Source organism: Bison bison, unplaced genomic scaffold, assembly GCF_000754665.1.
Source record: "Bison bison bison isolate TAMUID 2011002044 unplaced genomic scaffold, Bison_UMD1.0 scf7180017864235, whole genome shotgun sequence".
NCBI lineage: Eukaryota > Metazoa > Chordata > Mammalia > Artiodactyla > Bovidae > Bison > Bison bison.
Genome location: NW_011494807.1, coordinates 4,694,933 through 4,709,200, shown reverse-complemented (window position 1 = coordinate 4,709,200; position 14,268 = coordinate 4,694,933).

Below are 14,268 nucleotides of genomic sequence, written 5' to 3'. Positions count from 1 at the left end.
GTCCATGGAGTCAGTGATGCCATCCAGCCATCTCATCCTCTGTCGTCCCCTTCTCCTCCTGCCCCCAATCCCTCCCAGCATCAGAGTCTTTTCCAAAGCATATATCCTTTTAAATAACTCACAGTTCATACCTCCCTTCCTTTAAATAACTCACAATTCTTACCTCCCTTCCTTCCATACCTCCATGCTCCTCCCTCTGTCCTCCCTGTTCCTTTAGGTTAAGACATGCAATTGCACATGTAAATGAGGGAGGTTGTCCATTTAACATGACAAAGAGTGAAGGAGATTGTGGCGATTGGACAGCAGGGCCAGTGTAAAGAAATAGTTTTATTCCTGTCCTTGGATTGTTGCTGTGTGGGGATGTAGATTCTTTGTTTGGGGATGTTTATTTTTTTCAAGAGAACTTGAAAATTTGAATTTTTACGTGAAACTCCCTTGAGCAGATCTGCAAGAACCAATAATCATGTGAGTTTATCATATGTCCAGGATCTACTTGTGTAAGAGCATCTCTGACAGTTTCAGTGCAACAGAACCCTAGAGAGGCACATCAGACATCCATGTACTGCGCAAGGACATTCCATGTACTGCACAAGGTTCTGGATCCTCCTGCTCATTATTCAGTGGGGGGTTAATATTCTGTGTACTGCATGAAAGAAATATAACCATGTTGTTTAAAAAAAAAAAGTGGAATAAGGCAGCCATCTGATGATTCTCAAATGTTGGAAGCTGAAACCAGCTCACACTCCTGCATCTGGAGAGTTTTCGGGGGAAATCCATCAATTTTCTCAACATGCAGTGGCAAAAGCAGTTAGCTTTGTGGTGGAGACCCAGATTCAGTGATCAAGGGAGAATGCAGTGAGGTGCTATTTTTCCGCAGTGGTGGGACAATGGGTAATTTGCATCTTCTAACAGGGTGCCCCTGGTTGTGGGGCTTACCCTAGATTTTTGATCACAGGATGCTCACGTGTGATGACTTTATCAGCTAGGATGTGGCAAATGCTGTGAATGAACTCTTTGGAAGGTAGGTTTTATGGACTTTCATACACTGAATTCTGCATTCTCATCTGGTCATCTGAGTAGACTGATTAATCCCTTGACTAGAGAGTTAGAAGACGTCTTAGAAAAGTGAACTCTGAGTCCAGAGCATTAGAATCATCTGATTTCTTGGCACATATAGACTTCTAAAAGGCTAGAGTTTTGCCAAGACTCCCACCATACCACTTAACCGTCATACTAGGGTGAGGATGTCTGATGCACTTACACAGATAGTGGCTTTCTGGGTCTCTCATGGGTCCTTGAAACAACATGTATCACTAGGTAGGGTCAGCAGTACCACTGGTGTGGTAAGGCCAGATACCTGCTGCTTGTGTCACCAGGCTGAGAGATGGCAAGCAGACCACTAGAAAAATGACAAAGACACCTGATCAGGGGACCCTCCTACTCCTAATCCCTGTATCCTTTGGACAGTCTCAGGATGGGCTTTATTTCAGATCTTGTGCCTTCTACCTCCTATAGTCATAAAGATGGACACTTTCTTAGATGGCACACTCTCTATCTCCTGAATGTTACCATTCCTCCGTTCTCCTCACGTTCGTGATAATTTCTGCAACCCTTGTCATGAAGGAAGATGTTCATCTCCTTAAAGTTATCATTCTTCCAGTTCTCAGATACTTGGTCCAAATTTATATCTTAGATTTGGGGAGCACTGTTCAAATGCCTTCATGTCCACCCACACGTTTGTCATCACTAATGGCCTGATGGAACAATTCAACTGCTCCTTTAGGCATGCCCTATTCCTACTTAACCTACACAAATTATAACTTCAGATACTGCAGAATCTGCACAGACTCACCTGCCTATTCATCCACCCACAGTACAACCACTCCAGCAACTAATACTTCCTTAGTCTCAGGTAGTAAACTATCATCTGTAGACGTCACAGTCCATTCAGAAGGACTTACAGCATATTCTGATAATCCTAAGAACTAAGTAAAACATAATTTGCTTGCCACTAAACCCAAGAAGAGGTTATTTAACTAACATAAGTCATCTGATTTGTTATCAAGAAAATAGCTGTGTATGATTACAACTATAGGACTGGTCCTGGGAGCCTAATATTCCCTTTCATGGCTATCTTCCACGAATGGCCCTTTTTTAAAGCCCTCCAAGCCCTTCCCAAAGGAACCTGGGAATTACTTTCTCCCCCATTATATAGGGCTTCCCAGGTGGTGCTAGTGGTAAAGAACTTGCCTGCCAATGCAGGAGACATAAAAGATGTGGATTTGATCCCTGGGTTGGGAAGATCCCCTGGAGGAAGGCATGGCAACTCACTGTAGTATTCTTGCCTGGATAATCCCATGGATGGGCTACAGTCCATAGGGTTGCAAAGAGGCAGACATGACTGAAACGACTTAGCACTCATGCACGCACCAGTGCATCATACCCCACAGCGGGAACATGTGAACCGCAAATGATAAACAGCAGTGCAGCAGTACCTGATCTAGACTGGATTGGCTCTCTGCCTCCCCTATGGAGATGTCTCCTACCCCTGCCCCCGGCACCACAGAACTCTCATCAAATGGCTTGACTCAAAACACATTTTCTCAAACAGAAGATCCTAAAATTTAGAAAGTCCTATATTCCTGATTTGTCCATTGTAATCCTTCCCATCTATCATCCAGTTCAAATGATGACTTAATTTGTCAAATGTTCCCTGCCCACACAGCCAGAACTAATGGATTCTTCCTGAGCTTCCATAGGCATCTCCTGTAGGGGAAGCGAAGAATAGCTGCAAACTCTAGAGCCTTCAGTGTGATGGCTGCGTACAAATAAGAAATATTATATTGTTTAATCCCTACAACCACATTGTGAGATGGTATTTGTAGCTCCATTTATAGATAAGAAAACTAAGGCTTGAAAAAGTTATTACAACTTGCTTAAGATCACATAGATATTAAATAGCAGAACCAGAATTCATGTTTCTTCCACATTAAAAATCTGTGCTTCTCTCTATAGCACACTTTTCCAATTTATTTCATTTCTTCTGTAATATATTTAGTCTTCAAAGTTGCAAAGTCAGTTCCCTCAGAGATCAGGTGGATAATATAATTGTGAGGCGTGGTCAAAAGTAAATTAGCAGAGAATGAGCTGGAGAGTGCATGCCTAGCTTAAAACATTCAAATTGGACAGTCAATAAAGCAAGCCAACAATACAAGGCTGTAGACCAAATTTACCTACAGGCTGTGGGTTTGCAAACCATGGTTAAACACCTGATTCTATAACTAAAGATCTTCAGGGTCTGGAAAGTCCTTATTTAGCAAACCCTCTGTGTCTTGTCCAGGCCTTTTCCCAATAATAAGTAGATACCCAATAGATGTCCATTCAGTGAAATGACAAAATGAAAAACTTGCCTTTAATCTTCCAGCTCATAGTCATTTTTTTTTTCTATAGACTCTATCCATACCAAGGTAATTTAAAACTATTAAAATAGTTTGATTAACACCTGCCCCCTCTCAGTCTCTCATCTAGAATTTTGAGCTGAAAGATGAGACACCAAGACCAAAACTTGCATATTGGTCCGATTCCTTTTTCTGGCCTCAAAAATCGAAAAACAGATGTTTCGTTTCCCAGTGGCCCTGAAAATGTGACCTGCTGAACAGGACAGATTGGTCCTGTCTTAGGAGTTTCCTCCTAAGAGGAAATTTTTTTTTTTTTTTTAATCCATAAGCTGTGCTTAAATGAGGGTATTACACAATGAAATCTTGAATGAAACTTAGGTGTGTCTCATGAGGATGCCATTGGGAACAATGGCTCCGGCCAGTTCCTCATTCTATAAAATACCCATCCCCACTAGCCAGTACATCAATCTCACTGGCCTCAAGGAGAAACTCTGGTATGTGGTTTTCAGAAAATGAAAGAGAACCGCTTCAAGGAAACAGAAATCCAAAAAACTCTGTCACTAACTGTTGGTTTTCTGACAAGGAAGATTTATGAGTAATCTTATTTTATAAAAATTATAAAGCATCTGAACTAAAAATAGGTACCTGACCCAAACTGGAAGATGAAGAGATTATTTTCTCATTCAAGAATGCATTTGCCTTCACGTTCTACTACTGTAGACTTTGTATAAATTTACACATACTAATTTTCTTGGTATGAAGGTCAAGGTTGTCCTTAACATAGAAAGTCCTACTTATGGCAGAATTTCCAAATTTATCTTGAAGAAGGATAATTGTCCTATAATAATTTTAAACCCATGCTCATGGGTAGAGTCATTTCAAGCAAATGCTGATACATTTTGGAACTCTTCCCAATAAGCTTTGAGGTTTTGACATCATTTATTATCATTCTGTGGCTACATTAACTACTATTTTAAGGGCAGCCACAAAGATTGACCATGTGCAACTGGAAATCTTAAAACTCTTAAGTTTATTTAAAGTGTAATTACCACATGTTTTGAATTAAACTTTGTACTACTTTGCCCAGATTTCTTCAAATAAACTTCTCCTTGGACAGACAAGTACAGTATGCTAATATAATATATAGGACAATCGAAGTCTGTAACTTTAACTGCTTAGTTTTACATCCTTGCATTTAGTTGCATCTTGAGAATTTCTCAGTAAATTAAAGATTTGTCTCTGTTCCTATCAGCAGTACTAGAGATGTTTTAAGTTTTCTCTTGATCCTGGGATTTTGATTTCCCAAATCTCACCCCACTCCCTAATCCAAAAACATGCATCTTTCTGTACTTTATTTTATCATTGTACTTGCATTATATATTTTCTTGATAAATTAATATTCAGTGTTTCATTATTATGACCATATACATATGTAAGTAGGTAAATATAGAGTTCATTGCATATATGGTCATATTATGCTATATTTAATATATATGAAATCCTTTTTATTTTCCCTGAAGTTAATGATCCCAGTGTCTTAAGATGGGTATGCACTCTGCACCTCATTCTTTGCTGACTTCCATATGGCCACTTTGCACAGTTATATTACCCACCTGATCCAGAAGGAATTGTTTTCTGTGATCCTATAATCCAAACTAGTACTTTCTGAAAGAATTCTAAGACTCCTTTCACTCTAACACTCAGGTCATGTATTAAGTTCCTTTTTTTTTTCCCTCGCAGAAATTCCCTCCTCGAATCCTCTAGCCTTTTCTGATGTGTACTGGTTGTTTTCTAGATCCACTGTACAACTGTTGTCTTGGAACTTCTGCTCTAGGAAATGGCAGATTACCAAAGTACTCAATATCCTTTACCCATATCTGAATCCCCACCCCTTACAATGTGTCCTTGCAGCTTCCCTCAGTGGCATTTACTTCCCTGCCTTTGAGACTTGACTGGCTTTGTGACTGTAGCCAATAGTTCCTCCTAGGTTCATTTTCTCTTTCGCTCTTGGAACCCTGCTGCCCCTATGAGAACAATCCCAGTCTAGCTGGAGGATGAACATTTATGTGAAATCAAGATGATCTACTTCACTGAGGCTGTCCTAGAATAGGTAAACCCTAGTTGATCCAGATTTAGATTACCAATTAGAAGAATTACGCATCTCAGCCTAGCTCAACTGACCAAACTGCGGAATCTCTAGCTAAATAAATAGTTGCTATTTTAAGCCAATAAGTTTTAGAGTAGTTATGCAAAATCTGTTACAGAGGTTTCCAAGAGTAGGTGCCAGATGAATTTGTGGGAGGAGTAAAGACAGCATGTTGAGGATATAGTGATAATGTTGGTCCTCACTAGGCACTAAAAGCTGGGGATTTGATGTGGATTTGATGTATCAGCAGCAACTTTGGTTCCAGAATATGTTGAATGTACTTAAAATTGTAAGGATAATTCACATACTATAAAATTCACACTTTTAAAGTATACAATCTAGTGGATTTTAGTGTATCCACAAATTTATGCAACGATCGCCACTCTCTAATTCTAGGCAGTTTCATCACCCCTAAAATGAAGCCCCACATCCAGTAGCAGTCACACTTCATTCCTTTCTCCCCCTACCCCAGCACCCATTAATCTATTTCTGCTCTCTGGACTTGCCTATTCTGGACATTTCATATAAATGGAAACATACAACATGTGGCCTTCTATGCTTGGGTTCTTTCAATTAGTGGGTAATTTTAGCCCTTATGTTTAGATCTTTGATCCATTTAGAGTTAACTTCTGTACACAGTGTGTGGTAGGGGGTCCACTTTTATTCTTTGCAAGTGGATATCCAGTTGTGAGTGTATTTCTAGCCGAATGTATTCAGTGTGGGGCCAAAATTCTTACCCAAACAATTCTAATACAGGAGGCAAAAGTAGCAGCACAGGCTCAGAAACTCTTTCTCCTAAAATTGTGTGAAGTCTGTATTACTAGACAGACCTCACCCTTGGGCAGCATGGAAGTTCCAGGAATGCAAAAGACAAAAAGGCAAGTGAAACGGAAACAGTTTAGTACCTTGGATGGAAAAGATAGGCACCGCAAATAATTCCTTATGATTGGGTTCCCAGTATTTCAAATTTCTAATCTTTGTAAGTAGGCAGCAACATCTGGCATGCACTTTGAGAAATGAGATGTTGAGTTTACAGAGACCACCACAGAAGTGGTGAATAAATAGTGCCAATAGTAACATTTGCTGGGAGATTTCACCCGACCAATTTTTCATTCATAGTTCATGGATTCTGGATAATAGACACCAACTGATTTCATGTGAAGATGCTGCACCAATAGTTTTCCCATTTACTTTACTCCCCTCAGACATCACTGAATTTTTGTTATATGGTCTTTAGCAACTCTTAGAATGGATTCTCAGAGTATAATTTTGACTGCAGGAATTGTTGATAGAGGCTGGGGATCATCTGGTTTCCTCAGTTTGGTGTTTTTGGAGCCAGGGCTATAATAATCTGTGTGTCATATGAAGTCTTCAGCATCTTAGAAACGGGATTGTGATATTGTGATTAGCCATGAGAAATACATATTTTATTTTTGTTTTGGCACAGAACTCTTAAAACTCTTGGATTTTCCCAAGAGATGAGAAAGATAAAGTTGTCTTTTGTTATGTCAATGAGATGAAAAGTACCTAAGGATGGGCATTTCTTGCCAGTGGAGTTAACCACATGATTAGAGAAATGGGACCTTCAATTCCACTCCCTCACTCCCAAAGTGAGCTCAAAATCTGGAGCTTGAGTTCAGCTATCAGTGGTTGATGACTTACTCAATCATGCCTATGTAATGAAGCCTCCAGAAAAACCCAAGAGGATAGGGTTCAGAGAGTTTCCTGGTTGGTGAACAAATAGATTTGAAGAGAGTGGTGCCCCAGAAGGGTATGGGACTCCTAATCCTTTTCTCTAGCTTGTCCTATGCATCTCTCCCATCTGGCTATTTCTGAGTTACATCCTTTAATATCCTTTGTAATAAACCAGTAAGCTACTGAGTAAACAGGTTTCCTGAGTTTTGTAAGCTGCTCTAACAAATTTATCAAATCCAAGAAGGGAGTCATGGGAACCTCTGATATATAGCCAGCCTGTCACAGCCACAGGTAACAACCTGGACTTGCAATTGGCATCTGAAGTGTAGGACAGTCTTGTGAGACTTTGTCCTTTACCCATGGAGTCTAATACTATCTCCTGATAAGTGTTAGAATTGAACTGAATTAGAGGACTCCCAGCTGGTGTCTGAGAATTATGTGATGGTATGGAAAACCTCCACACATCAGAATTGGGCTCAGCAGCTGAAGGATGCACACAGAGAATTGGCATGGAACTAAATGCCACTTTGATGTCGAGAAGGAATTACATCCATTCTAAGGAGAGACAACAGAGGACAGGGCTGCTGAAGGAACAATAATTTTACTGAGGCATTAGGAACTCCTTTAACTGACAGATGAAAGGATACTAAATTAGGAAAGGTGTATTTTGAACTGTAAGAATTTCAGACTGGATCATCAACTCACTTGATCAAGAAAAACTGATTTTTAACTTGAATGCCTTTGGACTTCAACTCGCAACAACTTTTACTCACAAAGGCAAGATAATTTGATTTGGATTTTAAAATGCAATGCTTTTGAATTGTAATATGATAATGGGACAGTGTGTATATTAAAATCTGAGCCATCTCTACATTGTTGACATTTTATTATTAGAGTATCCTTCTGCAGTTTTTTATTGGATATTTTCACATTGGCACTTAATCTCATTACTGACTCTCTCATATGTTATGTCAGACTGTGTGCCTGGACATTATTTAGGGCAAAAAATAAAACAGTGAATGAGTTTTCAGCTTTGGCTGCAAAAGAAAGTTGAAATTAATTTACTTATTGCATCCATCAAACTCATTTTTAGAGCTTTCCAGGTGGAAAATCAATATTGATTCCCAATGGTCTCAGGAGGATGCCTAAAAGAGAATGTTGTGGGGATGACTTCATGAAGCACTCTTCTGATGCGTGTGTGCATGATCAGTCGTGCTGACTCTTTGTGACCCTGTGGACTGCAGCCTACCAGCCTCCTAAGTCTACGGGATTTCCCAGGCAAGAATACTGGAGTGGGTTGCCATTTCCTCCTTCAGAGGACCTTCCCAAACCAGCGATTGAACCCCTGTCTCTTGCATCTTCTGCATTGGCAGGTGGATTCTTTACCACTGACCCACTTGGGAAGCCCACTCTTCTGATAGACACCTATTTTCACCCCAGAATAATAGCCAGCCGTCCCCATCCCCAACTGACTACATACTTCATGATTAAGCCCAATATGTTAAGGGAGGAGGGGGGGAGTAAAAAACAAAGGGAATTTTTTGGAGCAATATTTCTCTTCCAGATGTTTTTCTCCATGTGGGGAGATCTCATGTAGTATAATTCTTGTCCCTTTTCTCCCCTTTACTTGATTCCACAGGGGAGAACCCAGGCTTCTCACTGCACGGTACTTGGTTTTTCAAAAGCAATATCTAGAAAGTAAGCGTTCTAAGCACCTCAGGCAGAAGCTGTCCGCTTATGATAAAGTTGCTTCATTGGTCCCAGAATGTTATGCCTGTTGTATTCAATTCGTTAAATAAGTCACTAAAGCCAGTTTGGTTCCAGGGGAGGGGTATTAGACTGTACCTTTTGATGTGAGAGACAGTAGGCTTATCTTCAAGGTAGGATTGATGGTAGCCTTCTCCAGCGATTATCTACTATACATACTGTATCTTTTCCCCTCCCTTCACTTTCAACCTGTTTATGCTCATAATTAAAATATGTTTCTTAGAAGCAGCATGATGTTGCTCTTGATTTATTTTAATCCAAACTAATTATTTCTACCACTTAATATATATGTTTAGTTCATTTACACATAATATTGCTATTGGTATAGCTGCATGGAAGTCTCCCATGTTATTGTTTTATATTTAGCCCATTTGTTCCTCTAGTTTTTCCTCCTCTCTGGAGCAAATTGCGCTTGTTTTAGTATCCCATTTCCGTTTATGTATTATCTTCGTAGTTCTTTGTGTTAAATTTGCTTTTAGTAATTGCTTTGGAGTGTACAATATGAATTATTTAATTGTCATCTCCTTTAATGAACAGCATAAGTACCTTGAATAGAACAATTCCCTCTATTTCCTTCCACACTTTGTATTCTTATCATTTTATACTTTACCACTGTATATATTATAAATACCATAATCAATGTTTCTGTTTTGGTTTTAATAAGTTTGTTAAAAACATGTTTATGTGTAAATAGAATTTATAATATCCCAGAAGGAAATCATGTGTGTGTATAATACATATTATGTTATATAAAACAAATATGTATGTGTGTATATACATGCAAATCTATGACAGATGGATGGATAGATAGATAGGTAGAAATAGACTCCATCTCAAGGGGCATCTCTCTCAAATCTCCTCTCCTTGTCTTTAGGTCACTACTCCCAAGCACTGAGAGAAGACCCATGGAAGAGACCTGGTGAGTGAGTAGAGACTTGCCTTGCGGCTTGCTGAAGCTTCTTTGAATTGTAATCAATCACGCTTCCCACATGAGACTATTAAAAGGTCATTAGATTTTTGACTACTAAGTCTATGAATGGATTTCTTCTGCTGAAGCTGTGCCGGGTATGAGACCAGTGTTTGGTCCTTTTTCTCCTGGAAAGCATTCCTCACTCTCTGGGGTGCAGTTCATTTGAGTTTCTCTGTGTCCTCTTCTGATGGGTTTCAAAGGATGATTCTGCAGCCTTTCCAGCCTTCTGTTGTTGTTTGGTTTTTGTTCCTTTCTACATGTGAATTAGAGCAGAATTTTTCAAATTCCTTAGAATTAAGACAATTCACATTTAGGGTCTCTTCAACCTCAAAGGAATTTGTCAAATTCATGTTTACCACTCCAGTTTCAGCTTAAATATCATTTCCTTAGGAGAGATTTCCCCTAATAATCCTTTTATTTCTCTTCTAATTGTAAATCATTTTCTTTGTGAGATTCTCAGTAGTTGTCATAGTGATAGGACTAATACTCTGTGATTAATGTGGCTATTGTAACCAAAAATACGAACAGATAGGGGGAAGAGAGGATTTTCTGGATAGTAGTTGTGTTTTTGTCTGTCTTGCATTCTATTTGTTGTCTGTAACTATCAGTGGCCCCCATTCCTTTGGACAAATGCTTCTCACATGTTCTCTAGGGACTTAAGGATGGTTATTGTACAGCACCTCCTAGTTATGCCTCATTCCTGTTCTAGGTAGGTAAGTGATGGAGGCTGAGCCAACCAGAGGACCCTACTAAGTACCAACCTCAGTATTATTCAGTATTGCAAGGCACACCGTACTGCACACACAAGGTGGCAAGGCACAGTCTCCCAACTTAAGCTTAGTCAATACAGGCAATTCATGTATTTATGTCACTGAAATGTACAAGAAGTTTGTTTCAAAAATTGGATCACAAGCGTTTTTTTCCCCCAACATGTGGATTTCATTTAATAATGAAATAATGTATGTTAATGTTCTACTTTGTATTATTTTAGACATGACATTATTTAATAGGTTCTTATCAGCATAATAGGTCAATGGACTTGGTTTCATTACTAATTCTTTAACAACTGGTCGAATATTCTGCAGTTATACAATAAACTACTGTATACCTGCTTGAGGGGATAGTACCTTACATTCTAAATGGAAAATACCAGTACCACTGCAGCTCATTAAAAAAAAAAAAAAAAGATTATTATGGAGAAAGCGCATCTATGGCAATAATAATTTCCTTTTTAATTTCAAATGGTCTACTTTTAGGGATTCAGCATCAACATCAACATAATGCAACCTGTAGTAGGATCCATCTACCTACCACCCTTCTTAAACTTCTGTTTTCTCTCCTTTATTTCTCTCTCTCTTTTCTTCTCATCTTTCTCTCTTTCTTCTCATCCACATCTTCCTTCATTTCCATTCCTCTTTATGACATATACCCCCATTTCACTTTTGTTAGAATGCATATAAGAGAGACAATAAAACTTAATAAAAAGGCCATTTACTAAGACAGTTTGGGCCGATGAAGAATCTCTGCAAGGTTATTTTCTGAGAGTGGGCTGGTTTCTCTTAAAGTCATTTAGGGAAGAGAATTTCCCAAAATGAGGATCTGGCTAAGCCTGACAGGCTCTGGGGCAGGGTTACCACCTCTCCAGGGCTCTCTAGTTGGTGGGTTGTGATGATAAAACCAGCTCTGAGTACAGGAGATTTTCATTTGATGAGTGGTCTGAACATCTACTTAGTGGTTATAAAATATTTGCTGCTGAAAGCCACAGAGCATTGATAAACAGATCCTGGACAGCTGAGTTATTGCAATCTACTTAACATGAGGAGAACAAATTATGAGTCAAATAGTCCTGTTTAATAACCCTACTCAGGGAAGAGGGCTGCTCAAGGCTGGTATTAACCCTGCCTGCACTGCGTCTGACCGAGATCCCGGCAAGGGCTGTGCGGGATGGAAGGGATTCAGGTGGGTTTGCCATTAGGTCCTAAGGTGCACAGAGAGGAAATTTTAAAAGGCCCATCTGGTAAAGGAAATAAACAATTTGTAAAACTGCTGTATGATATTGAATACACTACCTAGACCCCCTTCTGCGGTTTACATTTCATCTTCCTTATATTACACATGTTTAGGCTTATTAAATCTTGGCTTTGGCATAATCCTGTATGTTTTTTTTTGCTATTGGGGGAAGGGAAGGAATATTTGTCTGTTCTCCATTAGTCATTTGATCTTAGGTCCGTCATCTTTGCCCAAGTGCTGTAAATACTCTCTTTGAAATCTAACTCCTTTTCTGTATTTCCAAGATTAGGCTTTTCTTTAACGTGGCCAGAAAGGGATGGCTTCACATTGCTCATGAGAAACAGACTTGAAATATGTTTCTTGTGAATGTTATTTTAAAAAAGGAAATGAATTTAAAATAGCATTTGTTTCTTAACTGGCTCCCAAGCAAGCTTTTAGGGGTATGTATGAAAAGTACATATGTATGGAGGGTGAGTGAACAGAGTGCTGAGAGTGGGCAGTGAGCAAGCTAGTATCATTTCCCATGGCTTGAACATTTTTCTGAGGATTTTGCTTAATCAGGGCTACGAGGTGTTATTTGAGCCGTACCCAAATTGAGGAGTCACATCTCTATCCTGCATCTCTACTTCATTCACTAGCATTCTGTACTCCTCCAGCAAAAAGCACATGCATACGCATAAGTATGGGCTTCTCTGGTAGCTAAGATGGTCAAGAATCCGCCTGGAATGTGGGAGACCTGGGTTCAATCCCTGGATTGAGAAGATCCTCTGAAGGAAGGCAGGGAACGCACTCCAATATTCTTGCCTGGAGAATCCACTTGGACAGAGGAGTCTGGCGGGCTACAGTCCATGGGATCACAAAGAGTCGGACACGACTGAGCGACTATTGCTCACTCACTCGCCCACATGCATGCACACACATGCACTCTAGGCTTGAGTTCTGACTGCTCCGAAGCTTTTTACTCCTACAGATCATTTTCATTCTTTCCTTGACCCCCAAGGTGGAATTCACTGCTGGAAATCTACCTGCAGAATCCAGATGTTCTGCAGACACAGAATTAGAAGTAAAAGGTATGCAAAGTATATGTTTAAACAAAGTACAGAAAACCAAATTAAGCCACACAGTATTGTTGTCTCTACTGGCATACTCCCAATAGTTCCAAACTGGTTTGCCTGAGTCAAGAATTTCCTTAAATGACATGCTGTGGGCTAGGAAGGCTTTTAAGGCCTCTTCACCTTAGAGTGCAAACCTAGAAAGCAAAGTCTCGATTTGGCATGCCACTTAAACCATGATTAGTGGAGTGTATCAGCAGGCTAGAAATAGCTGCATTTGCGAACCTCATGTTCTCCAGCTCTTGACTGTCCGCCAAGCCCCAAATCAATCCCAAAGAATGAAAAATAAGATAATAATGAGAAAATGGACTTTTCAAGCCAAAACCCAGGAAAGGACCTTAGTTTTTGTATGCTGACTTCAGGCCACATAAAACAAGGAGCTGTGACTCTGTCCTATCTTTAGGACAGTTTTCGGTGTGACTATACATAGACCCTTCCTTTTCTTTAGGTCTTGGTTTCTTTTTGAGTAAACTGGGGACAAATTTTGCTGACTTCCTCCTCTGGAATATAATGCATTCTTCTATCTAAATACCTGATGCTGGGATATTTTGAGGGGGAAGGTTTTTGCCAGATACTGAGCTGAATTCTTGTTCTGAGTTAGTATAAGACAGACTTGATTGTGTGTTTGTTTTTTCCCATTAAAATATGTCCTGTGCCTTTCTGTGACAAGCTGCTGTAAAATGTTTCAAGAGATCACTTCTGTTTTGAGGCTGTACTTCCTTTGGTCTGAATCTGAGTTGGGTGGGGAATGGGCCCACTTTTAACTTCATCCTCTAGAGCCGGGTGGGCGTTTACTGCCCCTGTTTGTTATGGAGAAGCAGCCATAAATCAGCGCTCAATTTCCATTTTCTCCTTATTGATGGAGTTACTGGAGGAAAACAGCTTGTCTCTCAAGCTCTTGGCGCCCGGCGAGCTGAAAGCTGCATACAATAAAAGTTGTTTTGACAGAGAACTGACCAAACAGGACAATGGACGGAGGGAGGGTGAGGAAAGGGAGGGGGAGAGAGGGGACACGCTTGTCTGTTTTGAACTGAGGCATGCTCTCTTTTTTTCTTTGTTAAATTACTTTTTCATATGAAGGACACAAAGGGAGTGGCCCCTACTGGCAGCCAGAAGGCAGAAAACAAACCCTTTGAAATTTCTAATTTGTTTATAGATGGTGCTCCAGGA